Below are 27,425 nucleotides of genomic sequence, written 5' to 3' on the forward strand. Positions count from 1 at the left end.
CACCTGAGGTTGGGAGCTCAAGACCAGCTTGAGCAACATGGTGAAACCCGGTCTTTTTTTAAAAAAATAAATAAAAATAAAAATAAAATAAAATAAATAAAAATAAAAAAGAAAAGGATCTTCAAAAGCTTATTTACATAATGTTTAACATACACAGTTATGGCTAAATTTGCATTTCAATGTTGTCTCTCTTCTTTCAACCCCCTGTAGACTTCTGTCAGCATCCCAGACTAGCATTCATTAATTTCGGGCTAATGTGTCTTCTCTAAACAATATCTTGTTCAAAATCAAGCCACTGAAAACAACTGCTCTGCCAAGACTGGAGGATCAGCCAGGCCACCTTTTCAGAGGCTTTCGGGGAGGGAGTTTCACCTGCAGCGCTGAGTCGGCCTGGCCTCTCCAGCCGCTCCTCTGTTTGGTTTATGTGCCCCTCCCAGAGAACCCCGAAGCCCAGGGTGAAGGATCGCCCTGCACAGCTTCAGGGTAAAAACAGAACCAGTGGGCCGTGTGGCCTCTCAGCTAGGGCTCCTCCACAAGAAAAGAGCCTGCCAGACAAGTTCCTCGGCTGGGTGCCATTTGCCATACGGAGCCTCCTGGACCTGCCCGGTTCCCGGTGTACCCGCCTCATCTCCACATGCCCGAGTGCCATCACTCCCACCTGTCTCTGTGCCTCCTCAGGACCCGACCTGAAGGCCCGGTTGGGACGTGCACACCCAGACCTGGAGGCACGGGCTGCCCCAAGGCAACGCTGTGACTGCATCCTCAAGCATGTGGATGGACCATCGCTTCACAGAGGTGTGCGCTGGAAAATGAGCCTGCTGATTTACTTACACAAGGGAGGGCTCTGTCCACCGCCAGGCCACTGCCATTCCAGTCAGCCCACCAGAGAGGAGCCCTCCGGGTCCTCCTCCTCTCCTCCCTGTGCAGCGTGGGGCTTCTGTGAGCCCTGAGGTCAGGGCACCTTGAATCTGAGCCCAGGGGCCCCTCCTGCCTCTCCTCCACAGAGGATTTGGTGTAAGTGGTTGAAGGAGCTGGTGTTCTCCTGCGTGTGTAAATGAAAATTAAAATTCTAAGCCCCTAACCAATGGATGTACCCTACCTTTGGCAGAGGACATTCCAGATTATCCTGAAAAACTAGTTCAGGCCATGAGCAGAAGTGGGAATCAGACCAGCCTCACCACTTCACTGCAGAGATCTGATAAGAAGCATTTACCGGCCGGGGGTGGTGGCTCACACCTGTAATCCAAGCACTTTGGAGGCCAAAGTGGGTGGATCACCTGAGGTTGGGAGTTCAAGACCAGCCTGACCAACATGGTGAAACTCCGTCTTTAAAAAAAAAAATAAGCATTTACCATCTATTCTTACTGAAGCCTGTTCCCTGGAGGCTTCTTTGCGTGAGAAAACCTTAATCTCCACAATCTCTCATCTTAACACAGGCGTTCCTTCTATTTGATTCCAGGTCTTTAGATAATAACTCTTTTGGCCGGGCGCGGTGGCTCACGCCTGTAATCCCAGCACTTGGGGAGGCCGAGGTGGGTGGATCATGAGGTCAGAAGTTCAAGACTGGCCTGGCCAAGATGGTGAAACTCTGTCTCTACTAAAAATACCAAAAAGCCGGACGTGGTGGCGGGCAACTGTAATACCAGCTTCTCAAGAGGCTGAGGCAGAGAATCGCTTGAACCTGGGAGACGGAGGTTTCAGTGAGCTGAGATCATGCCACTGCACTCCAGCCTGGGCAATAAAGGGAGACTCCGTCTCAAAAAAAAAAAGTGGGATCTCAGTGGGGTCCGATTGCTTGTATCTGTAATCCCAGCACTTTGGGAGGCCAAGGTGGGGGGATCACGAGATCTAGAGTTCAAGATCATCCTAGGCTGGGCGTGGTGGCTCACGCCTGTAATCCCAGCACTTTGGGAGGCCGAGGTGGGTGGCTCATGAGGTCAAGAGATCGAGACCATCCTGGTCAACATGGTGAAACCCCGTCTCTACTAAAAATACAAAAAATTAGCTGGGCATGGTGGCGCGTGCCTGTAATCCCAGCTACTCAGGAGGCTGAGGAAGGAGAATTGCTTGAACCCAGGAGGGAGAGGTTGCGGTGAGCCGTGATCGAGCCATTGCACTCCAGCCTGGGAAACAAGAGCGAAACTCCGTCTCAAAAAAAAAAAAAAGAAGATAATAACTCTTTCAACAAATGGCCGGTCAGAAAATCTTCAAATCCACCTGAGACCTGAAGCCGTCCACCTCCTCAAGCTGTTCTGCCTTACCAGACTGGACCAATGTGCATGCTACATGTATTGACTGGGTTCATGTCTCTCTAAAACGCATAAAACCAAGCTGGCGGCCGGGCGCAGTGGCTCACGCCTGTAATCCCAGCACTTTGGGAGGCTGAGGTGGGTGGATCATGAGGTCAGGAGTTCACGACCAGCCTGGCCAAGAGACAAGCCTGGCCAATACAATGAAACCCCATCTCTACTAAAAATACAAAATTAGCTGGGCGTGGTGGTGAGCGCCTATAATCCCAGCTTCTAGGGTGGCTGAGGCAGGGAGGGCGGAGGTTGCAGTGAGATGAGATCTCGCCATTGCATTCCACCCTGGGCAACAGAACAAGACTCTGTCTCGAAAAAGTAATAAAATTTTTTTAAAAATAATAAACTTTCTAAATTGACTGAGGCCGGTGCAGCGGCTCACACCTGTAATTTCAGCACTTTGGGAAGCCAAGGTGGGCAGATCACTTGACATGAGGAGTTTGAGACTAGCTTGGCCAACATGGTGAAACCCCATCTCTACTAAAAATACAAAAAATTATCCAGGTGTGGTGGTGCGTGCCTGTAATTGCAGCTACTCAGGAGGCTGAGGCAGGAGAATCATTTGAACCAGGGAGGCGGAGGTTGCAGTGAGCCAAGATTGTACCACTGCACTCCAGCCTGGGTGACAGAGCAAGACTCTGTCTAAAAAAAAAAAAGAATTTGTGTATGTGTGTGTGTGTGTGTGTGTGTGTGTGCGTGCAGGGTTTAAATAGTTATCTAGGCCTGGCATGGTGGCTCACGCCTGTAATCCCAGCACTTTGGGAGGCTGAGGTGGGCGAATCACCTGAGGTTGGGAGTTTGAGACCAATCTGACCAACATGGAGAAACCCTGTCTCTACTAAAAATACAAAATTAGCTGGGCATGGTGGCACATGCCTGTAATCCCAGCTACTTGGGAGGCTGAGGCAGCAGAATCCCTTGAGCCCAGGAGGCAGAGGTTTCGGTGAACCGGCATTGAGCCATTGCACTCCAGCCTGGGCAACAGGAGTGAAACTTTGCCTCAAAAAAAAAATAGTTATCTAATTTTTTGTACATTGTGTGATCAGGTATCTACTTTCTTATATACATGGTATGAAATGAGTGTGTGTGCGTGTGTGTGTGCGCACGCACGCACACACAGTGGCTGTCTAATATTCTGGTGTAGGCCTGATCATCATCTATTTGTGCATGTGTCTGGTGTGAGATTGGCATCCAGTTGTGTCACGTAAGGCTATATAATATTTTCATGTGTGTGATGTCAGTTGGATAATTTTAATTTTTTTTGCATATGTGATATGAGAGGGGCCTCTGTATTGCATGTATACATATGGTATAAATGGTTATCTTTTTTTTTTTTGTCTGTGTGGGATAAAATGGGCATCCAATTTTTTGTGTAAAGGCAGATACAGCAGATGGGTATGTACCGTGTGTGTGTGATAAAATGAGTATGTTAGATCAGAGACTAGAAGTGTCTGAGACTTTGCTCTGCTCACAAGCTAACAAGCTGGCCAGCCAGTTTCACACATACGTGGACCCAGGTACCATCAGGTCTTGTCAGAGACAGACAGCATTTGCCACTCCCGGCAAAGGCAGCCACTGACCCGGCTCCATGTCTCAGCCTCAGGCGATGCGAGTAGAACCTGGACAGGCACTTGGGTGTATGGTGGGGAAGACCTCTGAGTTCAGGAAACTCTCTTACCTTTTCTTTTCTTTTTCTTTTTTTCTTTTTTTTTTTTTTTTTTGAGGCAGAGTTTCACTCTTCTTGCCCAGGCTGGAGTGCAGTGGTGCAATCTTGGCTCACCACAACCTTGACCTCCCAGGTTCAGCAATTCTCTTGCCTCAGCCTCCCGAGTAGCTGGGATTACAGATGCCCACGATCACATCTGGCTAATTTTCATATTATTAGTTGAGACAGGGTTTCACCACATTGGCCAGGCTGGTCTCGAATTCCTAACCTCAGGTGATCCGCCTGCCTCGGCTTCCCAAAGTGCTAGGATTACAGGTATGAGCCACTGCGCCTGGCCAAAACTCTCTTATCCTTTACAGGACTGCTGGAGGTCTCCTCATCCTCCCTTCCAGAGGGAGAAACCTGGTCCCTTCTTTGGAGTGTAAGTAAGCCTTCTCTAGGGAGAGAGGTAGGTGGGGGGCATTGTGGAGGCGGGGGAGGTCTTTGTCCTTTCTTCCCTGAAAGAAGCATCTCCAGAGAGGGAGACTCCTTGGTTGGGCATCACTATCCTAGAGCATCTCCAGGACAAACATTCTTTTTCTTCTTTTTGTGATTGAGTCTCGCTCTGTTATTCAGGCTGGAGTGCAGTGGCACAATCTTGGCTCACTGCAACAACCGCCCCCTGGGTTCAAGCAATCCTCGTGCCTCAGCCTTGCAAGGCAGCTGGGATTACAGGTACATGCCAACACTCCCAGCTAATTTGTATTTTTAGTAGAGATGGGGTTTCACCGTATTGGACAGGCTGGTCTCAAGCTCCTGACTTCAGGTAATCCGCCTGCCTTGGCCTCCCAAAGTGCCGGTATTACAGGCATGAGCCACTGCGCCCAGCCAAGACAAACATCCTTAACATGTGTCAGTGACTCTCAGGATCTGGACATGCAGAAACCTGACATGGAGAATTGCCTCCCAGGAGAGTCTAGCTTGCTGTAAGACTTTGAGATGGGTATTTAATTTTTTGCATGTGGGTACGGTGTGGTGTATTTTTGAGCAGGTAGGCATTGTGTTTGTGTGCACACGCCTGTGTGTAGTGTAGGTGTCTAATTTATCTATAGGTATGACTGATAGCTAACCTTTTGCATATTATGTGGCATGACTACTTTGTGTATGTTATCAAATTTTTATTGAATATGTTGAAAATGGGCATCTATTTTTTTTGTTGTTATTCTTTGTTTTTGAGATGGAGTCTCACTCTGTTGCCCAGGCTGGAGTGCAGTGGCATGATCTTGGCTCACCGAAACCTCTACCTCCCGGATTCAAGTGATTCTCCTGCCTCAGCCTCCTAAGTAGCTGGGATTACAGGCACCTGCCACCATGCCTGGCTAATTTTTGTATTTTTAGTAGAGATGGGGTTTCACCATGTTGGTCAGTTTGTTCTCGAACTCCTGGCCTCAAGTGATCTGCCCACCTGGACTTCTCAAAGTGCTGGGATTAGAGGTGGGAGCCGCCAGGCAGGCCTGGCCAATTTTGTTCTTTTTAAGGTTGTTTCAGCTATTCTGAGTCCCCTGAATTTCCATATAAATTTTAGGATCAGCTTGTCAGTGTCTGCAGAAGATCTCTCTAGGACTTTGATAGGGATTGCATTGAATGATTAGGGTGGAGACTGACACCTTAACAATAGTGTCTTCCCACCACAACCTGAAGATATCTTTCTGTTCACTTACATCTTCTTCACGTTTTTTGGTCATGGTTTGTAGTCTTCAGAATATTAGTTTTGTACTCTTTGGCTACATTTATCAGTAATTTGCTTTTTTAAATTATTAGACTTTATGTTTTAAAGCAATTTTAGGTTTACGGAAAAATTGATCAGAAAATCCAGAGTTCCCACATACCCCTTTCTTCCCTAAGCTATGCACTCCACTTCCCCATTGTTTACATCCTGTATGAGTTTGGTACATTTGTTATGATTGATGAACCGATATTGACAGGTTCTCCTTAACTGAAGTCTACACTGGCATTGGATGCTCTTTGTGTGGTGCATTCTGTGTGTGTGTGTGTGTGTGTGTGTGTGTGTGTGTGTGTGTGTGTGTTGGAAACAGAGGGAACTCTGTCACTCAGGCTAGAGTGCAGTGGCACATTCTCAGCTCACTGCAACCTCTGCCTCCTGGGTTCAAGCGATTCTCCTGCCTCAGCCCCCCAAGTAGCTGGGATTACAGGCGCCCACAACAGTGCCCAGCTAATTTTTGTATTTTTAATAGAGACAGGATTTCACCATGTTGGCCAGCTGGTGCCTCGGGTGATACACCCACCTTGCCTAAGAGTTGGGATTACAGGCGTGAGCCAAGGCGCCCAGGCTATGCCATTCAATTTTTTTTTTCTTGGAGACCAAGCATGACTGCTGATTTATTGCAGGTCCCCAGGAGGGCTTTATTTTTTCTTTTCAACATTCTGTTCTGCAGCTTCCTGGGCTCCTTTTGCCCGTTTGCTGAAGAGCTGGGCACTGGCACGGGCCACGTGAGGTGAGCAAAGGCTTTGAAATTCTCCTCCTCCTCAACGATGACTCGGGCTTTCTTCTTCTTACAGACATTCGGGATGGGCATGACCTGCCCCACCAGCTGGGTGGCAGTTTCAGTTCTTCAACAGAACCGTCTTCCTTCCCGGGGGCTGAGGGCTTCCAGGGAAGAGGATGAGTTTGGAGTGGTCTCCTTCAGCCACTGCACACTGGCCTGCAGGGACTCAGTGGATTTGTTCTGCCTCCTCGGATCACAGAAAAGCCGATAGTCCCGGCCACGCTCCTGTGAGAAGGTTCTCGTTCCACTCTGTAGTGCTGGCCACAGCCGCATTCACAAGAAGGTGGCCGGGACCACCGGCATTTCCGTGATCCACGTATCAGCCTGAGGCCACAGCTGGCGCACACCTTCCTATTGTGCTGAGAGAACGTGTTAACTTCTCTTCCCAGGTCCACAAGGGGCATGTTTCAAAGGCAAGAACTTCACAGCAACGTGCCTGACCTGTTCTTTCACGTCTCCATCCAGGAGCTTAGAGGTCTTTGTCTAACTTAAGATTTTGCACTCAGGAAAGGTAGAGAGCCCAGGTGTGCTCTTCTGTTTAGAAAGCTGGAGAAAGGCTTTGGAGGAGGGGCTTTTGATTGCGGGCATGGCAACCAATCCAGTATTGAACTCAGAAAATCTTTCACTCCAGAGGAAATTTGGAAAAACTCCTCTTACTGGACGAGAACTTGAATGGGGTGGGAGTAAGTCCCAGATTAAAAGAACCCCTGCCCCTCACCTGTTCGGATTTTCCCTCTGGGGAGCCCCTCCCACAACAGTGTGGGAGCTGTCCTTCCTTCTCTGTGCGGACTACCTCTCTGGGTCCCCTCCCACTGCAACATGGGGGCTCAGTCTCTCTATTTCTTTCTCTCTCACTCTCTCTCTGCCTAAATAAATCATTTTCTGCAAAATTCTTTGGGTCAGATATTTACTTAAATGAGCTCACCATGCACCGGGATCCCCTCCCCATTCTTGGATGAGTGAGAGATCCAGGAATTGAAAACACCTGAGAGGAGAGGGAGGAAAGCCGTCCTTCCATCCCCCACATCCCGCAACCAGGTCACAGTACCAAACCCTGGGGCAGCGCACAGTGGGCTGGACGGGCCTCCACGGGGACCTGGGCGATTCAGGCACCCTGGCTCGCCAGGCCTTGCGCCTGCAGATCTTCCGGGTGGCCGGCTGAACCACACAGCCATGCATCACTGCAGTGCCTGTGGAAGTGGGGCTCAAGACCCTGTTTGCTCCGGTCCTGTGGCTCCTGTGCAGGAAGACAGCCAAGTAGAAAAGCGACTTTTAACACATGCAGTTAGCTTCCAAGAAAGGCCGAGGCCACACAGCATCTCCAGGCTCTTCTGAGCAGGCCGGGGCTTCAGAGTGCGTTTCCTGCTCACCACACCCATATGCTACTGTCTGGTGGCCATGGCTGAGTTTCAGTTTTGTGTTAAAGCACACACACACACTGGCTGGGCACAGTGGCTCATGCCTATAATCCCAGCACTTTGGGAGGCTGAGGCAGGTGTGGATCACCTGAGGTCGGCAGTTCAAGACCAGCCTGGCCAACATGGCAAAATACTGACTCTACTAAAAATACAAAATTAGCAAGGGGTGGTGGCACACGCCTGTAATCCCAGCTACTTGGGAGGCTGAGGCAGGATAATCACTTGAACCCAAGAGGCAGAGGTTGCAGTGAGCTGCGATCACACCACCGTACTCCAGCCTGGGCAACAAGAGCCAGATTCTTGTCCATCTCAAAACAAACAAACACACACCACACAGACCACACACACACACACAGATGAACAATTGGAGTTGTTTCTCGGTTCAGTGGTTACGTCGTACTTGGGTTCACTTGTTGGCAGTATGCTGGCCACTCAGGGTCTGACTCTTCTGCACCTTCACAGGCACCTGCCTCCCCACATCCAGGGTCCTGCCCGGCGTCTGAGCACGTTCCCAGCACTGAAGAGGGAGACCCAGGCATCTCAGATCAACTTCCCCCTTTCGTTCCTAAGACTGTAAACTTCCCCTTTTCATTCCTAAGACTGTGAAACCCCTTTCGTGTGTAATTCCTGAGACTGTAAACCGAAACCCCTTTCGTGTGTAATTCCTGAGACTGTAAACCGAGACCCTTTCCTTTTTTTTTTTTTTTTTTGAGACGGAGTTTCGCTCTTGTTACCCAGGCTGGAGTGCAATGGCGCAATCTCGGCTCACCGCAACCTCCGCCTCCTGGGTTCTGGCAATTCTCTTGCCTCAGCCTCCTGAGTAGCTGGGATTACAGGCACGTGCCACCATGCCTAGCTAATTTTTTTTTGGTATTTTTAGTAGAAACGGGGTTTCACCATGTTGACCAGGATGGTCTCGATCTCTTGACCTCGTGATCCATCTGCCTCGGCCTCCCAAAGTGCTGGGATTACAGGTGTGAGCCACCGCGCCCAGCCCACCAAGATCCTTTTCATATGTAATTCCTAAGACTGTAAACTGAAGCCCTTTTCATATGTAATTCCTGAGACTGTAAACCGAGACCCTTTTCATATGTTAAGCTATAAACCTAAGATTCTTCCACAGGTAACATCCAAAGTATAAGCCTATATAAAGAGGGAACCTTCCTTTGTTAGGGGAGCTTGGCTGTTAGGCAACTATGCCACCTTGCTCCCGGCCGAATAAACTCCTTCCTCCTGTATTACGTGTCCGAGAGATCCGTTTCCCGCGGCCGCTCCTGCTCCAGCACGACGTTTGCATCACCACTTGCGGAGTCCGGTTAGCCTCAAGTCTGAAGCTTCTTACTGTGGGCCAAGATGGCCAGGGGCAGACCTATGTTATTTCTCATTAAATAATTAAAAGCTTGCTTTGCTTATTGTACACTGAAGTTTATACCCCAAACTAAGCTATATCAAATATTGGTGCAGTAAAACAGAAATCAAGTGGCAACAGGAGGCCTAAGGTAAAGACCACCTGAAGGCACTGTGAAACTGCAGAGCACTGCAGGGTGGTTGCAGAGTAGGACATACTGCTTTGGTCCCACAAATGTCTTCTCAACGTGGAGGCTGCACGAGGGTCTCCTAAAGGCGACTTGTGCAAGATCTCTGAGAAGGGAGACGACCTCTGCTCACAAGATCCAGGAAGATCTTTGCAGATGGGAGCTAGCAAGAAAGAAAAGCCTTGCAGGGCCGAGATAACCTGAACGCCACAGGCTCTGCCTAGGTTCTCAGAATCTGGAGTGATTTTGATTGCTCTGTGTCTGCAATGCTGGGGAGATAAAAGCCCTTTGATGGATTGGGTGTGGTCAGGCCTGGTGGTGCCTTATGGGCTATGCTTCTGATGCAAATGCACCTTGATAGCAACCTGTGGTGGAATTCAGTGTTCTAGGTTTGCATAAGAATCACGTCTGTTACTGAGCACTGCAGACCACACCGCTCCCCAAGGCTATCTTGCCCACATTAGTCTCAAGTCTTCCCCCAATAGTTTCAAGGCTTCCCTGATTACCTCCCCTGCTCCCCCACCCCTCAATTAACAAGTGTATGCACCTAATAAAGTCCCTACGCTGGTTGGTCCCCTAGACCCATGCTGTAAAATTCTACTCTTGTCTCTTTGTCTTTTTTTTTTTTTTTTTCCTCAATCCCTCATCACCGCCAGGACTAAGGGCGCTCACACACAGGGCTGCAGCTGGTTCCCAGCACCTCAGGACTCTCTCTTCTTGAGCTGCTCTTGTGGTACCATCATCACGTCTGCGAGTTCGGCCCCTCCTGCTCCTCCACCCCACCCCACCCCTCACCCTGGGAACTTCTATCGTTTCCCGGCTGCCCTATCTGCAGGACTGTCACTTACGGCTCCACCAAGCTCTTCAACTGCTTTGCGAATTATCTGGTCAATTGGTTTTTGTGTGTGTCCCGGACTATAAATTTTATTTCCAAGATTTCCACCTAGTTGATTGAAACACAAATTCATTGATGTGTTCACTCAATAAACTCCCACGAGGCCTCCTTGGCAGGACACCTGCAGGCACTTCCTGCTCCAGAGGGGCATGCTGGCATCTGGCGGGAGAAACCGAAGGAGACTGGCAATCTTTTTTATTTAATTTAATTTATTTATTTATTTATTTATTTTTTATGACGGAGTTTTGCTCTGTCACCCAGGTTGGAGTACAGTGGCACAATCTCGGCTCACTGCAACCTCCGCCTCCTGGGTTCAAGTGATTCTCCTGCCTCAGCCTCCAGAGTAGCTGGGATTCCAGGTGCCCACCACCATACCCAGCTAATTTTTTTTTTTTTTTTTTTTTTGAGACGGAGTTTCGCTCTTTTTACCCAGGCTGGAGTGCAATGGCGGGATCTCGGCTCACCGCAACCTCCGCCTCCTGGGTTCCGGCAACTCTCCTGCCTCAGCCTCCTGAGTCGCTGGGATTACAGGCATGCACCACCATGCCCAGCTGATTTTTTGTATTTTTAGTAGAGACGGGGTTTCACCATGTTGACCAGGATGGTCTCGATCTCTTGACCTCGTGATCCACCCGCCTTGGCCTCCCAAAGTGCTGGGATTACAGGCGTGAGCCACCGCGCCCGGCCCCAGCTAATTTTTTTGTACATTTAGTACAGATGAGTTTTCACCATGTTGGCCAGGCTGGTCTCAAACTCCTGATCTCAGGTGATCTGCCCGCCTCGGCCTCCCAAAATGCTGGGCTTACAGGCGTAAGCCACCTTGCCCTGCCTATGGGCTGCAATCTTTACAGGTTATATCATGGAAAATTTCAAGCAGAGACAAATGGAGACATAACTGTGTCATCAGTGTTAATGAACCCATCACCCAGCACTGGCCAATCTTGTTTGGTCTAAATTCCTTGCCAGCCTCTTCCCACCCCGACTCCTCCAAATTATTCTGAGGAAGCCTCAGCCACTACCTCATTTCATGCATATATTTGAGTGTCTATCGCTAAAAGATAAGAACTCCTGCAGAAACACAACACCACCACCATCCTTATACCTTAATAATAGGCCCTCATTGTCTTTCTTTTTTTTTTTTTGAGATGGAGTTTCACTCTTGTCACCCAGGTTGGAGTGCAATGGTGTGATCTTGGGTCACCGCAACCTCCACCTCCCACGTTCAAGTGATTTTCCCAACTCAGCCTCACAAGTAGCTGGGATTACAGGCACGCACCACCACGCCTGGCTAATTTTGTATTTTTAGTAGAAATGGGGTTTCTCCATGTTGTTCAGGATGGTCTCGAACTCCTGACCTCAGGTGATCCACCCATCCTGGCCTCCCACAGTGTTGGGATCACAGGCGTGAGCCATCAGGCCTGGCTGATTTTCAGCATCATCAGGTGTCCAGTCAGTATCATTATCGAGACTGCTGAGTAATGTGCTCTGTTTTGTTTACGCTGTGCGTGACTCAGGGTCCAAATAAGGTTGCTGGTCTACACTTGACTTCCTTTTGATTGTCATTTCTTGTTTTGTATCTTCTTCAATCCCCTGCACGTTGGTTGTGGAAGAAACAGTTCTAGTCCTGAGAGTTTCTGCTTACATTCCAAGCTGTCTCCCGCTGGTCCCCGAATCCTGTGAATCAATGTGAGACCCGGAGGCTTAATCGGTGTCTTCAGGTCCCCAAGAAGCAGAGCCTGAGATTTGGGGCTTGGGTTGGGAGCTTTCCTCAGGCGACCACCTTAGGAAGTGAGAGACCGGGAGGGAGTGTGAAATGGGAAAAAACAGAAACGTGGAAGAAAAGGTGGCCCCAGGGCTGCCCTTGAGCTCCACCGCACTGTGGCCCCAGGGCTGCCCCTCGCCCTTGCAGGAGAAGGCCTGGGACAGACTCACTGCAGGGGCTCCCGGGAGCAGCCAGAGGGCCGAGTCTGAGTGGCGGATGGGTGCCTGCTGCACCCATATTCAGGGTGGATTTTTTAGCAAGATCTCATTGAAGTCCTGTCAGTTTCCTACCAGGAAGCTCCTAACGTCCAGCTGTGTCTCTGGTGATGTTCACATCAGTGACAGTTGTTACCCGTGTCATTATCTCACTGGGGTGTGAAAGGGGGAGAGTTCATTCTATATTATTCTATAACTTCTTCATTTACCCACTGGAATGTTTCTAGAGAGAAGCAAGCACTCCCCACGTCTTTGCCACCTCGAGGTACAGGGTGTGTAAGGGAAGATGAGCGGCTGGTTGGCCCCACTCTTTGTCAGTTTTGTAAGAACAAGCTGGCGCCCCAGAGCCCATTTACAGCATCTTTTTGTTTGTTTGTTTGAGATGGAGTTTCGCTCTTGTTGCCCAGGCTGGAGTGCAATGGTGCGATCATAGCTTACTTCAACTCTTGCCTCCCGGGTGCCTCAGCCTCCCCAGTAGCTGGGACTACAGACCTGCGCCACCATGCCTGGCTAATTTTGTATTTTTAGTAAAGATGGGGTTTAACCATGTTGGTCAGGCTGGTCTCAAACTCCCGACCTCAGGTGATCTGCCCACCGCAGCCTCCCAAAGTGCTGGGATTACGGGCATGAGCCAGTGTGCACAGCCCCACAGCAACTTTTTTGTTGTTGTTGTTGATTGCTAATCGTGTATTCAAAGCAGTAAGAGGTTCCACGACACCAAATAGACCAGTTCTGAGGTTTCCCCAAATTTAACAGCTCCAGCTTCTGCAGTGTCTACCAAAATACAAAAGAAAAAAGTAGATGTTGGCTTTTTGATGGCAAATCAGACCTTTGCAGGCTGAGGGAAATAGGGCTACGTCACACACGGAGGTGGGGTGCTCTGGAGGGGCTGTGGGTCTGGGTGGACCGCCTGCCCGGCTTGTACACACTCCTGCTGGTGAGGCCCCAGACATCCTGCCGAAGTGTCTGAGTGAGCACAAGTGCTGGAGACAACGGACTCACTCTGGCCACATGCGGACGGAGGGACAGGTGGGGCCCTGCCTCCCACAGGCTGCCTGAAGGTGGGTGTGGTGGCCTGTGGGAGAGTGGGGCGGGTGTGGGCTCCCAGCCTGACTCCTGGGAACCATGGGGGCACAGGGACAAGCACATAGCTATGGAATGCAGGGTGACCCAAGGACAAGCCAGTTGCAGGATGTCTATTGTCACCATGCAGAACTGATCACGGTCTGCCGTGCTGCCGCCTCACGTTCCCAAGGGGAACAGCCGGGCTGGTGACCGGCATTCAGGCTGTAACTGCAAATCTATGCTAGGCAGGGTCTCCCTTCTGTGTGTTCAAGTGTTCTCGACTTAGATTTTTAACTATTTAAAAAAAATGCACTGGGTTTGGGTTAAAAACCAACCACCGAAATGGATTTCAACACAGCTCTAAAGCCGAGGGTGCCCGGCTCTCCCAACACAGCGACTCCTGGAGGCCAGATGCCCACAGGCCTACATCCCCTCTCAGCACTCAACAGGAAGTTGATTTTTCTTTTTACAATAAAAGAAGCTAAGTAATATTGCATAGGAGTACCAGAAACTGCCTCATTGGAAATGAAAACTATTTACATTAAATAAAAAGCCTGGCCACAGGCTGCGTCTGCCACATTTACAGCATGGTGCGATGCACACGGTGACCAGACCACGGAGGCAGCTTCTGGCGTTCACACCGCGAGCCGCACGATTGCCACATGAGAGTAAAGCAGCGGGTGAGAGGAGTGAGAGGGAGGAGGGTCGCATTCACTTCTGGATCCGGAGCTGATTGGACCGCCAATCCAGTCCTTCATAGAGCCCGTCACCACCGATGGCCTGAAGGTACCAGTTCCTGTGGCGTAGGGAGTGCAGCCCCAGCTTGTCTGTGATCTCGGCCTCATTCATGGTGCTGGGGAGGCCCTGCTTGTTGGCGAACACCAGGGGGACAGCATCCCGGAGCTCGTCCTCAGCCAGCATCCTCACAAGCTCCTCACGGGCCTCGTTCACGCGCTCTGTCCACCACGAAGATCAGGCCTTGTGTGTTCTGGAAGTAGTGGCGCCACAGAGGCTGGATCTTGTCCTGGCCACCCACGTCCCACACAGTGAAGCTGATGTTCTTGTACTCCAGTTTCCACATTGAAGCCTATGGTGGGAGTGGCGGTCACGATCTCACCCAGCTTTAGCTTGTATAGGATGGTGGTCTTCCCCGCACATCCAGGCCCACCATGAGGATGCGCATTTCCTTTTTGCCAAAAAGGCCCTTGAAGAGGTTGGCGAAGATGTTCCCCATGCTTGTGGACAGGTGGAAGGACACTGGCCAGGGACACCTCAGCGGCTGCTGCTCCGCGCCAGGCGTTGGTTTCGCTCCCATAAGATGGCAGCTCTCCTCACAGCATCTTTTTAAGTGGCATTACGCATTTGTGGTATAAGCATCCTTGGTGTGCTTTAACCAGTGGCTTCAGTTGTGGCCGGTGGGGGCCTCTGGGGGTGGGCCTCAGGCCCTGCGGTCTTCACCGCTTTGGTTTCCTCGTCCATCTCCTGATCCATACCCAGGCACATTCAGCCTTCCTCTGGCTCCTGGGGCCTCTGAAACAGTGACAGCTGCTTCTATGCACAGACCTCATTCTACACCAGCATGGTTTCCAGGTCTGCCTCCACTGATGGACTTTCTTCCTCATTATGGGTCATATTTTCCTTCTTTGCATGTCTGGTAACTTTTGATTAGATGCAGACGTTGTTCACTTTCCCTGTTGAGTTCTGAGTATGTTTGTATTCCCATTAAATATCCCTGCACCTATCCTCTCCAGCCTTCTGAGCTTTGTGAGTGTGGACCAGCTCAGCCTTCACTCCTGTCCCATAGCTGACCACCCTGCCTGCTGTCCCTGGGCCACGAGGACATCCTGGGGCCAGGAGGAGTGTAAAGACTCCAAGCCCTGTTCCGCCAGCTTCTTTACGGAGTCCTTCCCAGCTCTGGGCGCTCCCGCCTGCCCCATCCTGGAGCTCTGGCTGTGGGCAGTCCCTCCTCTCTGCCCCTGCCCTGTGGACTCTGGTGTGTGGGCCTCCCTGGCTGCCAGCTTTGTCCCCCTCCACCCAGCTCCTCTCCCTGAGTGGCAGCCGGGAGGCTTCCTTTAGGTCTCAACCCATACGCTCCTCTCTCAGGGATCATGGCCCATGGTACCTGATGCCCAGTGTCTGAGAATCCTTGGATGTATTTTCAGCTGCTTCAGGAAAGACGGTAAACCCGGGCCCTGCACACACCTGCTGATGGTGAAGAGAGTGAGGCTCTGAGCTTGGCCTCCACCTGGCGTGAAAACACGTCACCTTCTGGCTTTGCAGCCAGTGCTTCCCATCTGAGTTTCGATCTTCTTTGTAGTTCTACATGTTCACGAGGAAATTCAGGGAGATACAAAATTTTTGCTACTGCCACCATCTTCCCATAATCCTCAAGGATTTATTTAGGTATTTATTTTATTTTGAGGCAGGGTCTTCATTTGTCATCCAGGCTGGGACTGCAGACTTGAGCTGTACTGGCCTCTAAAAGCGTTTTTAGCACAGGCAAATTGGAAGAAGGTTCAATGGTAAATGGGAAGAAGGTTCAATGCCCCACCCTTGGGCCTTGGCTGAGTGGGTCCCTGGAGGGTGTGGGTGGGATACGCGATGGCTGCCAATGGGCCACGGATGGCTGGCGTGGGCATGAGAGGAAGAGGGTGCAGAGGACTCTGGGCTCTTGCCTCAGGACTGGTGGTGGCGGTGGGGTGCTGGGGTGCACAACAGACTCAGGAAGGCCTGGGGAACCCATCCTGCCATGTCGCGTTTGAGCTTCCTAATGACATTCAGCAGAAACAGGGCTGAACACAGAGCACAGGGCTCGGGGTCGAGGTCAGGCACGGCTGACAGCCAGCAGGAGAGAAGCCTGCAGCCCAGAGGAAGGGTTTGCGCCTCCCTGAGGAGAGGCCTGGGGCCGGGAGCTGGAGTAAGTTCTAAACTGCAGCTTACTGCTCTGCCTCTTCCTGGGGCCACTGCCCTCAGTCCCGGACTGCTCCTGTCCCTTCTAGCCATCCACCTTGCACTTCCTGCACCAACACCTTGCCCCTGCCTCCTTCAGGGATGACCCCCAGCCCTCCCCTCCGAATCCGAGGCCTGCCTTCCCCAGCTGAAAACTGCAGTCAGGGCTCTTGAGGAGGGCCAGCTGCTCCAGCACCCAATCCCAGGCAGCCCTCCCCAGTGGGCACCTCCCCTGCCCTGGACCACCCCATGGCTCCGGGGAGCCCTCCCCACCTCCCCTCCCATGGCCGCAGCAGTGCGCCTGGGAATGCTGTATACGTTCACGTCTCCGCTCTGTGCTCTCCTCCCACCCCAATAACGCGGCCCCCCAGTGCTGGAAGTCTCTGGAGGGCCCCAGCTCTTCTCAGTCTCCTCTCAGCAGCGGACCCAAGCCGTGGCTGGTGGCTGCTCCCCGAGGTCCGACTTCTGACTTATTCACGTGGTGTGCCACGGCTGGTGGAGGCTCCCTGGGGTCCGACTCTTGACTTCTCCACGCGGACGGCCGCGGGGTCACTCCCTGGGCCACCCCCTCTCCACATGAGCTAACGACTCCCAACTCCTGTTCCACGCCGGCATCCCACAGCTCCAGCACCCCAGCTCACGACAGTGTGGGACGCGGAGGGTCCCCCGGCGCAGGGCGGCCCCGTCGGTCTCCTGACCACGCCCCCAGTGGCCCCGCCCCCTGCTCCGCCCCTGGTCCTCGCGCCCCGCGGGTCCCTCGGCCGAGTCCTGCCCCAACGCGCCTGCGCCCTCTGACCACGCCCATCCCCGTCCCTATCCCCGCCCTTTACCTCCCGGCCCCGCCCCCGCCCCGGCCGGCGGGTGGGAGCCGAGCCACACACCGCGCATGCTCTGAGCGCGGCGCCCCCGACGCGGCGCTCGGCTCAGCTCGGGCATTTCCGCCTCTTTGTTTTAAACTCCGGACGGGCTTTTTTCTCCTCCTCTTGGGGGGGACCCAGAGGGAGCGGCGCCCCCTCCCCCCTCCGGCGAGGACCCCGCGTGCGCCCCGCTCGGCCGCAGCCCCGAGACCGCAGGTCAGTCAGTCCTCCCCGCCTGGCCTGGGCCTGTGGCGCCCGCTCCTCACGCTGCGGCCTCGGCCCGGTCCGGCCCGGAAGGCTCCGAACCCCGGGCCCGCTCTCTGGCGTCCCAGACGGCCTGGCCGGGGAAGCCCTTGGCAGGCCCTGGAGAGGGCTGGACCCCGGGAGGCCCGGCACCGCAGCCCGGGCAGGACCCCGGGAGGGCCGACACACCAGCCCAGGAGGGACCCCGGGAGGGCCGACACCCCAGCCCCGGCGGGACCCCGGGAGGGCCGACACCCCAGCCCCGGCGGGACCCCGGGAGGCCCGGCACCGCAGCCCGGGCGGGACCCCGGGAGGGCCGACACCCCAGCCCCGGCGGGACCCCGGGAGGGCCGACACCCCAGCCCGGGCGGGACCCCGGGAGGCCCGGCACCGCAGCCCGGGCGGGACCCCGGGAGGGCCGACACCCCAGCCCGGGAGGGACCCCGGGAGGGCCGAGACCCCAGCCCGGGCGGGACCCCGGGAGGGCCGAGACCTCAGTCCAGGCAGGACCCATACGCCAGCCCAGGAGGGACCCCGGGAGGGCCGAGACCTCAGTCCAGGCAGGACCTAGGAAGGGCCAAGACCCCAGCCCAGGCAGGACCCAGAGAGGCCAAAACCCCAGCCCAGGCAAGACCCAGGAAGGGCAAGACCCCAGCCCAGGCAGGACCCCGGGAGGGCCAAGACTGTAGCCCAGGCAGGACCCCGGGAGGGCCAAGACTCTAGCCCAGGCAGGACCCCAGAAGGGCAGGACCCCAGCCCAGTCAGCACCCCGGGAGGGCGGGGAACCCAGTCCAGGCAGGGGACGCAGGGAGGGCAAGACCCTAGCCCAGGCAGGACCTCAGGAGGGCTGGGTCCTCAGACAGCCAGCACCTGAGAAGAGTTGGGCCCTGGGACTGCACGGGACCCCCAGCGTGCCAGGACAGGTCATCCAGGAGGGTCTGACCCTGGGACAGGCTACCGAGAAGAGCTGGGACCCCAAGATGGGTCACCAGGGAGGGTCGAACCTGGCCACCTGGCAGGGACCAGGCAGGGCTAGGACCCTGGGAAAAATCATGGAGGAGGATCAGACCTAGGGACCAGGCAGAACCCAAAGAATGCCAGAACCCCAGAACAGGTATCCAAGGAAGGTCCCGCCTTAAAGTGGGCCACAGATGAGGGCCAGGACCCCACGACCGTCATTCCGGAGGACCTGACCCTGAAGCAGTCCTGTGAGCACTGCTCAGACCCTGAGACCACCCTATCTCCCCCGGAGGCTTGGACCCTGAGACAGCTTTATCTCCCCCACCCCGGACCCTGAGACCACTCCATCTCCCCGGGAGGTGGGCTCGGACCCTGAGACTGCCCCATCTCACCTGGGGGGGGGGCCAGGAGCCTGAGACAGCCCTGTCTCCCCTGGGGGCTGGGACCCTGAGACTGCCAGATCTCCCCTGGGAGGCTGGGACCCTGAGACAGCCCCATCTCCTCTGGTGGGGGCTGGGATGCAGAGACAGCCTCATCTCCCCTCGGGGGCTGGTACCCTGAAACAGCCCCATCTCCCCCCTGGAGTCTGGGACCCTGAGACTGGACAGTGAGAGGGACTTGTGACATGGACAGGGTCCTAGATGACCAGGACCTCAGATGGGGTCACTTAGAGTTGGGACACTGGGTATGGATGGGGGAGGGGAGAAGGCTAGGCTTTCAAGGACGACCTGATGAAAGCTAGAACTTCCAGACAGGCCCTCAGAGGAGCTGGGACTCCTGAACAAGTCGCTGAAGAGCATGTAGACCCCAAGACTAGGTTGTAAGAAGTACAGGGACCCTGGGGTGGGATCCAGAGGTGTCCTGAATCTGCTTAGCCCACTCAGCTGGATGCACCTGCTGTGAAGGCCCAGGCATCTGGCATCCTGGTACCTGAGGCCCTTTCCATGAGACCCTGGCCAGCCCCACAGCCCCTGCACACAAGCTCCCTAGGCTGGCACCTGGGGCAGGTATGAGGCAGGGTACTCAGGGTTCCAGGAGCTCCCAGCCCACAGGCTCTACGCCTCAGGCTGGCACTGTGCCCTCCCCTCCTGTCAGCCCCTTGTCCAGGGCTGCTGTCCTTCCCTTGCCTTGGCCATGGTCCGTGTCCAGGACCTTCAATCCTCCTGCCCCTCTCCCCACCTCCAAGGTTACGTGAGTGCCCCCTTCCTCAGTGTAGAGGCATTTTCAGTGTCTGGGAGACTCAAAGGAGGGTTGGATTTTAACTGGGATGTGGACTCCTGTTGGTCGAAGTCAGGAAAGTTGTAGCAGGCATGGCTGTTTCCCACCCCCTCTCCACTCCAGGAAGGGAAGGAATTGAAGCATCCTGGTCGGGGGGCATGGGGTGGGGGTCTTTATTTCTTTCACACCTTTGAATCAGCCTTTTATCTAGAACTTGTGGGTGTTTTCCTTTAATTTGGAAGTGGTAATGAAAGCGTGGGGTGCAGTTTTTATACTGCGTGAGGTGTTCACAGTGAGTGGTCTGTGCTGTCCTTTGACTAGGGAAGGGTTATCCAGTGAGATCGTGTCAGGGTGTTTCTCAAGGGTGGTCAGCCCAGGAGCCTGCTCCTAGAGGGTACGGCATGGCTGCTAGCGTGCAGTGCACGTTTCCCAAAAGAGTGAATGATGCATGAACGAATGAATGAAAGCTGGTAGATCCTCAGAGACATCCACTCAGATTAGGCGTGCACAGTTGTCTGGAAGCTGGGCAATAAGATGAAGTGTAACCCTAAAACTGTAGCTCTCTGGACTCCCAAGAGAAACACTGAATCAGATGGTTCGGGATTTCATCTTTGCCACAACTTCACTTCTTGGTTACTTAGGAGAAAACCACTTTAGGTTTTCAGCTTAACATTTGAGGGTACTGAATGTGAGCCAAATGTGTCCCTGCCTGGTCAGCCTAGACCTAGAAGCTTTTATTTGCCCAGTGTAACCGCCTGGGACCTTTTACTCAACACTTCCTTCTGATTTGCTCTTTTGACATATCCTTACTGTATTTAAAACTTAATTTGCTTTGTGAAATTGTGGAAGAGGCTGGTGAAGCTGAGTATTCAGGTTTGTTTGGCTCTGTGCTGTCTGGTTCCCAGGTTTTTAGAGGTGCGGCTGTCCTGAGTGGAGCAGATTACCCGAACCTGTGCCTTAAACTGACAGTCAGATAGCATCTTACTGTTTCTGTGGGTCAGGGCTCCAGGCGGGTCCTCTGGCTCAGGAGGCTTCCATCTGGGGCTGTGTCTCCTTTGGCTCAGGAGGCTCCCGTCTGGGGCTGTGTCTCCTCTGAAGGCTGGACTGGGAGTGTTTGCGCTCAGGCTGCGTCACATGACTGTGGGCTGGAGCCCTCAGTTCCTTTTTCTGTAGGGCAGCTCCGAGGGTGCCCACGCCAACCCAGAGAGGGACAGGAAGGACGTCCCAGACTGTGGAGTGACAATTCTATCACTTTTGCCAAATTCTCTTTGCCAGAAGTGAGTCGTTAGGCCCCTACGTGGTTGGGAGGGAACTCCAAACAGTGAGCATACCGTAGGCAGGTGTGGTCACTGGAACCACCTAAAGCCTGCCCAGCGTAGTGGTGCTGTGAGCCTGGCATCTGCCAGGGCACTAGAGAGACAGCCCGTAAGTGAATCAGTGATGGCGTGTAGACTGATGTGTTGATGGGGGGTGTGACCATCCAGCTGTCTCTTTAATTGCTGTGGGTTTCTCCAATGTCACTGTCATGATTGAGATACTTGGGATGTGTAAAGGAAGATAAATTACAGATAAAAAAGATTCTTAGGAATTAACTTGCAATTTGGAATATGAGTAGCAAGCCGTAAGACCCCGCAAATTAAATGACAGGGTGTGTGTCACTGATGTCAGATTCTAACAGCTTCAAGTGCAAGTGTTTTACTTGTCCTCAGAGTCCCCTCATTTTATTCCTGCCAGTGGTCTTGCTCCAGAAATTATCAATCGACTTCCGTTAAGTTTTTCTAAACCACTTTAAGTATATGTTGGAAATGTTTTTACCAGTCACTGTCGGCCTCGTGCCCACAGTTATTTGTGACTTCATAATGGTGCTGTAGGAGACGTGAGACCCTGACTGTGTTGGACATTTGGCCCGTGTGAGACCTTAGATCCAGGGTGCAGGCACCACTGCCAGCCAGAGCCTCTGCCCCCAGCCCACACCCTTCGCCCCACAGGGAGCTGGACCCATGCCTGCCACCAGTTCTGGGCTGCAGCCAGAGCCGTGAAGGGGACCTGTCCTGGACTCTGGAGACCTCAGCCTGACCCTCCCACCACGCCTCACTCTGCAGACTATCAGCGGCTCCACAGGGGCCCTTCACCGGGGGCTACAATTGTTTACTTGGGTGTTTTCATTTGGGTTATGAAGTGAGTCTTGTTTTGGTGTATATTGTTACTGTTTTTTTTCTCTTTTTTTTTTGAGACAGAGTTTTATTCTTGTTGCCCAGGCTGGAGTGCAGTGGTGCGATCTCAGCTCACCACAACCTCCGCCTCCCAGGTTTAAGAGATTCTCCTGCCTCGGCCTCCCAAATAGTTGGGATTACGGGCATGTATTACCACACCCAGCTAATTTTGTACTTTTTAGTAAAGACAGTGTTTCTCTGTGTTGGTCAGGCTGGTCTTGAACTCCCAATCTCAGGTGATCCACCCGCCCCAGCCTCCCAAAGTGCTGGGATGACAGGCATGAGCTGAGATGGCACCACTGCACTCCAGCCTGGACAACAAGAGCAAATGGCAGGATTTGTTATTTTGTTTGCAGCCTTACAATTGAAGTTGAAATGTAATTTTTCTTTTTTTTTTTTTTTTTTTTTTGAGACGGAGTTTCACTGATGTTACCCAGGCTGGAGTGCAATGGCGCGATCTCGGCTCACCGCAACCTCCGCCTCCTGGGTTCAGGCAATTCTCCTGCCTCAGCCTCCTGAGTAGCTGGGATTACAGGCACGCACCACCATGCCCAGCTAATTTTTTGTATTTTTAGTAGAGACGGGGTTTCACCATGTTGACCAGGATGGTCTCGATCTCTTGACCTCGTGATCCACCCGCCTCAGCCTCCCAAAGTGCTGGGATTACAGGCTTGAGCCACCGCGCCAGCCTGAAATGTAATTTTTCTCCAAAATTAGCCAGGCGTGGTGGTGGGCACCTGTAGTCCCACCTACTCGGGAGGCTGAGCCAGGAGAATTGCTTGAACCCAGGAGGTGGAGGTTGCAGTGAGCTGAGAGCACTACTGCCCTCCAGCATGGATGACAGAGCGAGACTTTGACTCAAAAAAAAAACAGAAAAGAAAATGTAATTTTTCTTTTACTGTTGAAATACAGTGAAGTTTAGGGACAGTTTCCTGTTGTTGATCTATTTTTTATTCTAATATTTGCTGTTAATATTGCAAAAATATGGCACAATTCATTGTGCTTTAAAAATTGAAATTATTTTTAATTTCCTACGTTGATAGTTTATCATTGAATTTTAAAAATGTGAGGCCTTAAGAAAAACGACAAAACTGTCTTTCCTGATCGGCCACGTTTCTCCCCCAGAACTGAGCTGTGCAAAAGCTAGAATGACAAAAAGCAGCAGTGAACATTGCCAGGGTGTGTTTTTGTAGAATTATACCCTAAATGAAGCAAACCTCCCATTGATAGGAACTAATACTCTCTGGAAAATATAGTCCTTCAACCTATTGTTATGTTGACTTGCTTTTTTTAAAAGATAAACTCTAATTTTGTTGTTTTGTTTTGGTTTTTTTTGAGACGGAGTTTTGCTCTCGTTGCCCAGGCTGGAGTGCAATGGCATGATCTCGGCTCATGGCAACCTCTGCTTCCCGAGTTCAAGCAATTCTCCTGCCTCAGCCTCTGGAATAGCTGGGATTGCAGGTGCACGCCATCACGCTCAGCTAATTTTTTGTATTTTTAGTGGAGACGGGGTTTCACCATGTTGGCCAGGCTGTTCTTGATCTCCTGCCCTCAGGTGATCCGCCCACATCAGCCTCCAAAGTGTTGAGATTACAGGCATGAGCCACTGTGCCCGGCCAATAAACTCTAATATTTATGTACACTTAGAGAGTGGAGGTTAATTGAGGTTTTTTGGCTTGTTTATTTTTTTTTTTCGCAAATTCATTGATACTTGCTGGGGTTTGCTACATTAGCAGCAAATTCCAGACATTTAATAAGCAATAGATGCAAAGAGGACATCTGTCTGCAGGCCTCCCTGAAGCTCCCTCTAATCCATGGGTCCTGTGGGCCTCTGGGTGGGGGCTGTGTGACCTCATGGATGCCATGGGCCTCATGGGTGCTATGTGGCCTTGTGAGGCCTGTGTGGCCTTGTGGGGGTCGTAGGGCCTCATGGGGCTGTGTGGCCTCTGGGGGCCTATGGGCCTTATGGGGCTGTGTGGGCTCGTGGGTTCTGTGTGGTCTTGTGGGGGCCGTGTGCTTCGTGGGTCCTGTGTGGTCTCATGGGGGCTATGGGCCTGGTGGGTCCTGTTTGTTCTCATGGGGGCTGTGGGCCTGGTGGGTCCTGTGTGGTCTTGTGGGGGCTGTGGGCCTGGTGGGTCCTGTGTGATCTCATGGAGGCTGTGGGCCTGGTGGGTCCTGTGTGGTCTCATGGGGGCTGTGGGCCTGGTGGGTCCTGTGTGGGCTTGTGGGGGGCTGTGTGGGCTCATGGGGGTTGTGTGCCTCGTGGGTCCTGTGTGGATTCATGGGGAATGTGGGCCTGGTGGGGCTATGTTGGCTCATGGGGGCTGTGTAGGCCTCATGGATCCTGTGTGGCCTCGTGGGGGCTGTCGGCCTTGTGGCTACGTCTCCTGTCTGGGTTTTGTGAGCTGTTACATCTCCAGGTTCTTGATTAGGGCCTGGCCCATATTAGGCGCTCAATAAACAGTCACCGAACGCTGATCCTCATGGATGCTGTGTGGAGCTGTTCTGAGCAGCGTGCATATTAACATGTTTGACTCCTGCTGCCGCCCAGGAATCAGACCAGCATGATCCTGGCACAGCAGAGGGTGCACAGGGCCGGCGTGGGTGAAATGTGAGGCCTCCAGGGCTCGCCTTTCAACTTTTTCAATTTTAAGTGACTTTAATTTCCTTTATTACCCAAATTTTTATTAAGAAAAAAAATCACAATAGAGAATAACGTAGAGAATTATACAGTGAGCATCTGCTGTGGTCCAAACGTCTGTGTCCCCCAGAATCCGTGGGGGGACCCTAATCCCCAAGGTGGTGATGTCGGGCGTGGGGCCCTCAGGAGGCTCTGCCTGGATGACCAGGGCTAGCCCCTTTCTATCACTGAGGACATGAGGGAAGGCGCTGCCTGTGAGGACTCGGACCCCACTGGCCCCCAAATCTGCCAGCATCTTGATTTTGGACTTCCAGCCTGCAGAACTGAGAATCGCGTTCTGTGGTTTGTCAGCTGCTTGGTGTAAGGTGCCTCAGTCGCAGCCACCTGAACAGACCAGGACGGCACCCTCTGCCACCCACACCCACTTGTGCTTCCTCTTCTCCTCTGAATACGTCCTGGCTCCCGACAGATGGGTCTTGTTGGGAAGGTTAGAGTCCCACCTAAGAGCAAGAACAAGGGGGGACCCCATGCTGCTGCACCCCACTGTGACCCTCAGATGGTGGCACATACTCCATGGTGGCAGCTGACCCCCAGGCCACTCTGTGTCTCCCCAGCTGTCTTGAGAATGTCTCCACCTTTTCCTCAGCCAGAATCAGCTGGGGCCTGGCCTTGTCCTGGAGGTCCTGGCCCTTCTGACCATTCCAGGCGAGATCCCCTGGAGCTGGAGGTCTTGGCTCTCTGTCCATGGACCCGGCTTGCGTCCTTTCCAACCACTGGCTTCTGCCAGTCCAGCAGAGGCTTGGCCCTGAGCCTTCTGTCTCTGCAGGGACCCTTGTCATTAGCTCAGGCACACCTGGCACTCCCAATTCTGAGTTAGCTTATTTGGAACCTTAATTCCAGCTTCAAAAGTCCCTTTAGAGCAGTCTTTGGGTCAGGATGTGAATAACTGGAGGATGTCTGTGTACACCAGAGTTCCAGATTCTCGGCACCGTTTCCAAATTCTGCCCGCTGCAGTCTGGCCTCTGGTGACTCCAAATTTATATCCTTCATAAATGCACGCTGCATTCACCCCTTCCCTTCCAAGGTTCCCAGGATCTTTTTGAGGGTAGCATGAGCTCAGAGTCCTGAAGCCACCCCCAGGTGATGTGCTTAGCATGGGTGCAGCACCAGGGTGGACCTGGGCGCCGAGACGGCCACTTGCCAGTTCAGGCACAGCTGCTCTGTTCAAACAGGGACATGGAGCGAGCCAGGAGTCGCTGGGCCACAGCATTTCCCATGCTGGAGGGGTGAGGGGGCAGACACCAGCGGCTCCTAATGAGGTTTCAGGCTGGAGGCCCTGCTGGCCTTGGCCCTACCCTTGGAGCTGCCTCACGTTTGCTGGGTTGAGCATTGGCAATTGGGTAGCTCCTTCAGCTGCTCCCAGCCCTACGGAGGGGGGTCCCACAGCCTCTGGGCCTGCTTTTATTTTCTCCTGCTTCTGTGCAGATTGAGCAAGAGAACTGGGCTTCCGGGCTATGACCCTGTAGACACGGTGAGTGTGAGAATCGGGTGCTGGGACCCCGTAGACACTGTGAGTGTGAGAATCGGATGTGGGTGCCGGGACTCTGAAGACACCGAGTGTGAGAATCGGGTGTGGGTGCTGGGCCCCTGTAGACACTGTGAGTGTGAGAATCGAGTGTGGGTGCTGGGACCCTGTAGACACTGTGAGTATGAGAATCGGGCGTGGGTGCCGGGACTCTGAAGACACCGAGTGTGAGAATCGGGTGTGGGTGCTGGGACCCTGTAGACAGTGTGAGTGTGAGAATCGGGTGTGGGTGCTGGGACCCTGTAGACAGTGTGAGTGTGAAAATTGAGTGTGAGTGCTGGGACCCTGTAGGCCCTGTGAGTGTGAGAACCGGGTGTGAGCGCTGGGACCTGTAGACACTGTGAGTGTGAGAATCAGGTGTGGGTGCTGGGACCCTGTAGACAGTGTGAGTGTGAGAATCGCGTGTGAGTGCTGGGACCTGTAGACACCAAGTGTGAGAATCGGGTGTGAGTGCTGGGACCCTGTAGGCCCTGTGAATGTGACAATTGGGTGTGAGTGCTGGGACCTGTAGACACCAAGTGTGAGAATCGGGTGTGAGTGCTGGGACGTGTAGACAGTGTGAGTGTGAGAATCGGGTGTGGGTGCCGGGACCCTGTAGGCCCTGTGAGTGTGAGAATCGGGTGTGAGTGCTGGGACCTGTAGACAGTATGAGTGTGAGAATCTGGTGTGGGTGCTGGGATCCTGTAGACACTGAGTATGAGAATCGGGTGTGAGTGCTGGGACCCTGTAGGCCCTGTGAGTGTGAGAATCAGGTGTGAGTGCTGGGACCTGTAGACACGGAGTTTGAGAATCGCGTGTGAATGCTAGGCCCTTTAGGCCCTGTGAGTGTGACAATCGGGAGTGAGTGCTATAACCCTGTAAGCCCTGTGAGTCAGAATTGGGTGTGTGTGCTGGTACCCTGTAGGCCCTGTGAGTGTGAGAATCGGGTGTGAGTGCTGGGACCTGTAGACAGCATGAGTGTGAGAATCAGGCGTGAGTGCTAGGACCTGTAGACAGTGTGAATGTGAGAATCGGGTGTGGGTGCTGGGACCCTGTAGGCCCTGTGAGTGTGAGAATCGGGTGTGAGTGCTGGGACCCTGTAGACACCGAGTGTAAGAATCAGGTGTGAGTGCTGGGACCTGTAGACAGTGTGAGTGTGAGAATTGGGTGTGGATGCTGGGACCCTGTAGACAGTGTGAGTGTGAGAAACGGGTGTGGGTGCTGGGACCCTGTAGACAGTGTGAGTGTGAGAATCGGGTGTGAGTGCTGGGACCCTGTAGACAGTGTGAACGTGAGAATTGGGTGTGAGTGCTGGGACCCTGTAGGCTCTGTGAGTGTGAGAATCGGGTGTGAGTGCTGGGACCTGTAGACAGTG

At 53.2% G+C, this 27,425-nt stretch overlaps 1 protein-coding gene and 1 pseudogene across 3 annotated transcripts in view; one reads left to right on the forward strand and one right to left on the reverse strand.

The window, feature by feature from the left end:
• Positions 1 to 13,692: 13,692 nt before the first annotated feature.
• On the reverse strand, positions 13,693 to 14,737 carry LOC116533958 (annotated as a pseudogene).
• Positions 14,738 to 17,226: 2,489 nt separating this feature from the next.
• The window catches only part of PCGF3 (polycomb group ring finger 3), a 65,715-nt gene continuing 55,516 nt past the window's right edge, over positions 17,227 to 27,425 (forward strand). For 2 of the 3 annotated variants that reach the window (XM_032253868.1, XM_032253867.1), the window contains exon 1: positions 17,227 to 17,427. The gene's annotated coding sequence lies outside the window, so the exon portion shown is untranslated. The remainder of the gene's footprint in view (positions 17,428 to 27,425) is intronic. The other variant, XM_032253866.1, reaches the window with a different exon arrangement.

The sequence above is a fragment of the Sapajus apella genome, unplaced genomic scaffold, assembly GCF_009761245.1.
Source record: "Sapajus apella isolate SASKATOON/1434 unplaced genomic scaffold, GSC_monkey_1.0 scaffold85, whole genome shotgun sequence".
Taxonomy (NCBI): Eukaryota; Metazoa; Chordata; class Mammalia; order Primates; family Cebidae; genus Sapajus; species Sapajus apella.